Consider the following 6,987-nt stretch of genomic DNA (forward strand, 5'->3'; position numbering starts at 1 on the left):
ACACCTCTCCTAGCATGCTTCTGAACTGGGACTTGAACGCACTTGAAGCCAGAATATCCAGAATTTAGTAGCGGAATTTTGGCAACAATCAGTCAGTGCCTCTTGTCTCCAAAGTTCCCAGGTGAACTCACCCGATGCCAGCAGCTGGACATTTGGAGATGAGAGCATCCAACATCCAGTGGTGATTGCCTAGAGTCCCATCTGGGTTGGCAAACTGCTATGGAAATTACCGATACCAGCCACCATAACAGGGTTTGACTTGGCTTCCACTGAATCAGTAAACCAAAATTCTTCTATAAGGTCCTTTTTATTAATAGCACTGCAGCTAGAGCTGGGCAATTCCAAAGAGGGACCCTGAACAAAGAGATCCGTGGGCAATTATTCCCTTACAATCTAAGCTCCCCATCCCTCATGCAACAGTTCAGGCCAATGGTAATATTGGGGTCTGAGGTCTTCTTGCTTTGTATTGGCTTGATTTTCTTGCTGTTTTGTTATTAAGTGGTTGTCTTCTCATACAGTATACAGTGGCTCTATATCCTGTTTTATATCCTCTTGGGTAATTTTGTCCAATTCTGTAGTTAGTTACTTGGCATGCTGTAATATGATTGTAATAATTCATATACCACATTCTATAGGCTTTGTGTACTCTAGCTGTTAATATTTAAGCTGCTAGTGCTAGATTTCTACTAAGTCTTTTTACAACAATGGCTATCCAACACAGTGCTGGGATGTTCTCCAGCTCACCCTGTTGCCAAACAATTCTTATAAGAAGGTGATAGATTTCCAGTGATTTGCCACTTTTATAGGTGTATTAGTTCCTAATAAAATGATGTCTGGCATTACCTAAGCTGAGTATATCTGGGTCATAAAAGCAACAAAAGAAGAAGGCTCTTAGTGTGTGTAGGTAAGAAAGAGAGAAGATAACAGGTTTGCAAGGCATATTTCATTGAAATGGGCATTGCTAACAAAATAGCTCTTTGTAAGAGCTTCAGAAGAACCTGTCACCGTGGAAAAGCTACAGACATGAGAAAGGCAGCAGGATCTGCACTGTGTGTGTGGCTGGGATCCACCTCAGGCTGCCAGGCTCTGTTGGGTGGCCACGCAGATCCCTTTTGTTCTGCTCCTGGTCCACTCTGCAGGCAGTATCATACTGGAGCTTTTGCGCTTGGCCCAGCTATTTTAGAAATGTTCTTTCTCTGTGTCTGTCCTGTGACACAAGATGGTCAACTCTTCCAATTACTTCCAGTCAACAAAAGTTTAACGCGGCCAACCTGAAGAGCCATGAACCACAATTAGACTTTCATGAGGGGAAATACACTATGGGAGGGAAGAGGCCTGCAGCTAGTTCCACAAAGGCGAGTGCCTGCACCCACTTCCATGCAAACACCACTTCTCACTGACACTTTTTATCCCTGCTATTTTATTTATTTCTCATAGAGTAGTCAGATTAAAACTGATGGCCCAGTGATCCACCTCAGGACCCCAGCGGACCTGTCCTCTTTGGATTTGCTGTTTGGTTTTGATGGGGATAAAACTAGCTGTTCCTGCTGAGAGGTGACAAATTCAGGAGAAAGGTCCTAGAGCAAGTTGCTGACAGCTTGTATCTCAAGACTGTAGAGGTTAGTGGCAGTCCAAAACCCCTACAGTGCTCCTGAATCAAGTCCTGCCAAGAGAGCCAGGAAAGTGGGAAAATAAGAGCTTACACACCTCATAAGTTCGTCGTGACATTTGGGCTGTGATTCCCTGGATTCTTACCCTTAGCAGAAATCCAGTGGTTGAGTTACATCAGGAATCAAACTGGTTGGCACTTTGGACTACTTTGTTCTTTCCTGTTGCATGCTAGGGAGTAACTGTGGGGATGCAATACTGAAGCTGAGCAGTGCTTTGAAGGTTGAGGGTTTCCACTGACCTAGGTCCAAAATGCTGCCCTTTCTCCTCTTTCTTCACACAGGGAGCGGACATGAGGGTTTTGCCCTTGAGGAGGTGCAGGATTTGCTGCAGGGCTTCAAGGGCACTAGTGCCAGGAATATTAGCAATGAAAGCCAGAGCGCAGCTGCTGCTTCTCTGGAAATTGGTGTTACGGTTAAATCCAGCAACTGGGACTCAGGGGTATTATAAGGATAGGCACAACAAAGATGCAGTAAGTGGATTATCTGAAAAGTTCACACACACACTTTTTCCCTCTGAATTTCCCATTTTTGTTTAAATTAACTATTTATGCCTTATTGTTAAACGTGGCTCCAAAATGATGCAATAGCACTGCCTTTAGAAATGGAAAATAATTTGTAAATTATGCTTAACAATTGTCATTCAGAGCTCTCCAAACACCATCTGTTTTGATGGTTGACCTTGCAAACTGGGGAAGACAGAAGTAAGTCACAAAGATTCCTGCAAGTTAAACTATTTTCCAAGCTGATTATGAAGCTTAGAGCTCAAAAGGTCTTTGTACAGAAACTCACAAAATACCTTTTCTTTTTCAAGGGTTATCACCACCTAATTCATTTTACCTCTGATTTCGCATTAGAGGTATTGTTTACTCCTCTGCTGTTCTGAAAATGCTCAGGAAGTGTGATATTATGGTCCTTCCCACCAGCCTTTTCCAATACACAGCAGCTGTCTGTTCACCACATCTGGGCTTTGTTGATGAATGTTGTTTGAATGTTTAAGAGGGGCTTTCCTTGACATTTTATTTATTCCTTAATAATCTCAATCATGCTGCCAGCGATCAGGCAAAATTCACATTGATACCATTGCCTGGCTGCTACCAGTGCAAGATTTGTTGAAGAAATGGTTATAAAACCGTCAGTGCAATGAATCATAGAATACCCTGAGTTGGAGGGGACCCATAAGGATCATAGCGTCCAACTCCTGGCCCTGCACAAGACAGTCACAAGAGTCACACCACGTGCCTGAGAGCATTGTCCAAACACTTCTTGAACTCTGTCAGGCTTGGTACTGTGACCACTTCCCTGGGGAGCCTGTTCCAGAGCCCGATCACCCTTTGGGTGAAAAACCTTTTCCTGATATCTAACCTAAACCTCCTCTGACACAGCTTTATGTCATTCCCTCAGGTCTTGTCACTCTTAACCAATGTTATGCACAGAGGCTTTTGCTGGCTTCCAGAGAGTTTTTATCAGCTTTCATTAACCATTTATAATTAATTACAGTTCCCTGATTTACTTTGTCTTTGTTTATTTTTAAGAGGCAAGAGTGTCTGGGTTTAGATGAACATGTCAGAATGCAAAGGATAAAAACCATTTTTCATTAAGATTAAAAAGCAGTTAATGCCTAATAGAAGTCATGGCAAGAATAAAAGGTTCTTTGAAATTCATACCTTCTGGCTAAACTGATCTACACCTACCATTGGTGGCTAGAGCAAACACCTGTTGATATATACTCTTGACAGAAAGCAGAACTAGAGGAGTCACAGTGTTACAGGGAAGCACAACTGCAATGATCAAGAAGATCATCTGAAGATCATCTTACAGGGAGCAAGAAAGCAGGCTGGGACTCTGCACAGGGAGTGGCTTAGAAAGGACATGTTGTCAGCAAGTCGATAAAGGAATTAGATGGACAATAGATCCATGGATGGATACTAAAAGGACTAGGCCAGGACATACCCCTGAATATCCCTAGCACAGGAACACCAGATGCAGCAGAGAAGGGGGGCAATGGACTATAGAAGATGGCAAGGCTCACGTGCTTTCTCCCGTTAGTCTCTGTGAAAACAGACATGTGTGCTTGTATCCGTGTGTACCCACTGACTTCAGCCTACTTCTGGTAGAGAGGTTTCTTTGCTTCAAAAAATTACCTTTTTTTTCATGAACAACCTTCTTGTCTGCTGTGTAATCAATAATCTCTTGTAAACACTTTGATTTCTCTGCTTCTGCAACAGGAATGTCCAGCCCAAATCCATCTTATTCAACCACCGTGATTTTCACTTGGTCTCAAACATTCCAGATGAGCTCTTTCATGCAACAGGAATTGGCTGTGAAATCAGTCTGGTTACAAGGTTCTGTGATGTGTATTTCTGTGATGCCCACGGTAAAAGATGGGAAGTCTGTAATAAATGAAGAAGGGAGTGGAGCCTCTTTTCTAAGCAGTGAACCCAGGGAGTGTTCTAAAACTGCCCTGGTGCACCAGAGCAGCAGACCAGACTGTGACTCTCCCAGTATGGGGCAGCTGCAGCAGTAATTTACTGATGAGGTGCTAACACGTGATAGAACAGAACATGAGCAGCTTATAGCTGCTCACCTCTGGGCACACCGAGTGCCTGCCTGGCTCACACACCCAGGGAGTCAGGAGTAAGATGGCCTTCCGTGCCAGACTCTGGTCTTCTGTTTGCTAAGCTAAAATAATGGTCATGGGCATTTTAGGCTCAGAGGGTGGGGAGTGCAGGTAAATGTTTTAATCAGAGGGATTTTGCCCAGCCTAGCAAGGATGGGGTAGTGCATATCTTTGCTATGAATAGTGCCAGACCACCACTCCAGGCAGTCCTGACCACACAGGGATTCACACCGGGCCAATAAATACACAATAGCTCCAGCCCAGCCAAACATAACTCTCACAGCTGCAATGGGGAAGGCAGGCTCAGACAGTGGGCAGCCTTGCTGCTTAGCAGGGGTGCATTTTAAAGCATTTTGGTTTTTTTGCCTTGATGTCTATCGATGTATATGAAGTAAAGATCTGCTTTCATATTTATTTTTCCTTCTCTGATTTTAATTTTTTTCCTTTTTTTTTCCTCTGTAGCTATCAATCTGAGAAACCCAGAACTGTTTTGTACTCTCCTTCTTATATGTCAGGAACCAGTTGATAAAGATCTGTAAACCAAATGCAGAGGCTGTGCAAGCATAATGAAAGGAGTAATGCGATTCTGTAGATCTTTTATTATCATTCCTCATGAAAGCACTGCACTTCGTGACAAAAATCTGCTACCTCAACCTTTTCAGACAGGGGCTACTATAGAGAGTTATTACTTTGGTGAGGTGAGGATGTAAGATTGATTTGTATGATGCCGTCATACCGTGATGACATTAATTCCATTACCGCTATTTATTTTCTAGGCTTTTCCTTTTACAGGTCATTTACCTTTTTAAACTCCCGTAGGAAATGGAAGGGCTGTGTTCAGCGCCACAACCACAGCTGTACTTGGGCTCCCCCTCTCACTGGCATGACACACACACCCTGCCCGAACTGCACCAAGTGTTTCACATTATTCTTTCAGATGTGTAATGCTCTGCATTTTGCTGCAAGATAATTCTCTGATGCAGTAAGGAAAAAGGATATTGTACTAACATATGTTTTTTATGCCCCTAAACTTACTTTACTTTGATTGAGCAGATATTTAAAGATCAGTGCAAGGACCTTTAGCGTTCTTCTCCAGCACTGAGAAAGGATTAACAGAGACCAACACCAGGCTGAGACTTGTGTGTTATGTTGACTTTTTTTTCACAGCTGAGCTATATATCTCCAAACACCAGGGTTTCTAATGCAAATGCTACAGCCCTTCACTGTAGCAACTTAGAGGAGCAATGCTATGATTTTAATAAAGCTGTCAGATTAAGTGACTGCATGGTTACACCATGATATTAATACGTGTTCTTAACTGTCAATTAGTTAACTGGCTAATAAAAAGAGCCTAGCTTATAGGATTTTACTAATGAATATAATGCTTTGTTTCTGGGCAAAACATATGCTTTGGATATATAATTAGGAAAAGGCTCCCCTCTCTCTCCCCCATCGAGAGAGCATGTGCAGCTGAATAAAGGAGCTCATTATACCTGTGAGGGGTCAAAGTCTGTGGATCTGTAGCTTATGGTATTATGACAGATTACAAAATCACTCTATTATGTTAGTCAATCTGTTTCCAAGCACAAGCTAGCAGGGAGCAGGGCACTAGAACCTCCCGAGCAGGGCACCCATTGGCTGTTCCCGGTAGTCTTATGATGGGTCAGCTGGCAGTGACACCACCTCTGACAGCTCACATGTCAGACCTTCCCTGCCTGACTTCTGCCTTTGTTATCACAGAGCCTCTTCACAGACAATCAATCTCTGCTTCAGGTTGCAAAGAGCTCCCAGTAAGAGCTGAAACAAATTTGAAATCCATGTGTAGCCATCACTTCTGCTAATTAAAGGGAAAAGCAGAGCACTTGCGCTCCAGCTAACCTCTCTCAGGCTCTCACCTTAAAAAAATGAACTAAAAATTTTCTAAGTGGAGAGGGGAGTAGCTAAACAGCAACAGCTGGGAGGGAAAACATTGGGTTCAGCTTTGGTGCATGCGTCAGTTTAAAAGGAAAACAGTACTTCATATGCGGGATAAAGAGATTTCAGACGTGATAGAGATCTTAAGAAATATTTGACTTTCCTATTCTTTAAGGGAAATTATTCTGCCAAAAAGTCTTATTCAGTCAACTCAGCATAGAACTCCTTGGTACCAAGGGGAAAGAAAATCCTCTTGTATTTGAGAGACACAGTAGTAGTCAGCACTGTGGGCACGTACACTTCTGACAGACTGCAACTTTCTGAGATCCTACCAAAGACAGGTGGTTCCACCACTACTTTGGGCTGGTTATTTTGCCCTCTCACCAGTCTGGCAGCTGCATCAAAGCCAGGAGGGTCCCAGGGCTGCCAGCATGGCACAGAAAGACTTGGGGGTAAATCAGAACAGGTAAGCTGGCTTAGGTAGCCCTGAAGGACTGGAACTAACAAAACCACATTTGTGCTCTGTGGTCAATTGATGGTGGTGCCTAGGAAGATGCAAAATCTGTCTGTAGCTTTTCCTGCAGCTGGGGCTTTTGCAGGCTCCATCATGTGGGATTTTGTCATAGCTAACCAATGGAGAGGTCAGGCTCCTGCCTTTCTGAGGGGTAATTTCTTTCATCAGCAGCCCTTATCATCAAACTTGTGAGAATTCCTATGGCATGTTCTCCCTTGAGTCCAGTTTGATTAAGATTTGCCAAGAGATTCAAAATGTAGGAGATCATAATC

The sequence above is a fragment of the Pipra filicauda genome, unplaced genomic scaffold (assembly GCF_003945595.2).
Source record: "Pipra filicauda isolate LSUMZ 115617 unplaced genomic scaffold, ASM394559v2 scaffold176_size3548034_pilon, whole genome shotgun sequence".
NCBI lineage: Eukaryota > Metazoa > Chordata > Aves > Passeriformes > Pipridae > Pipra > Pipra filicauda.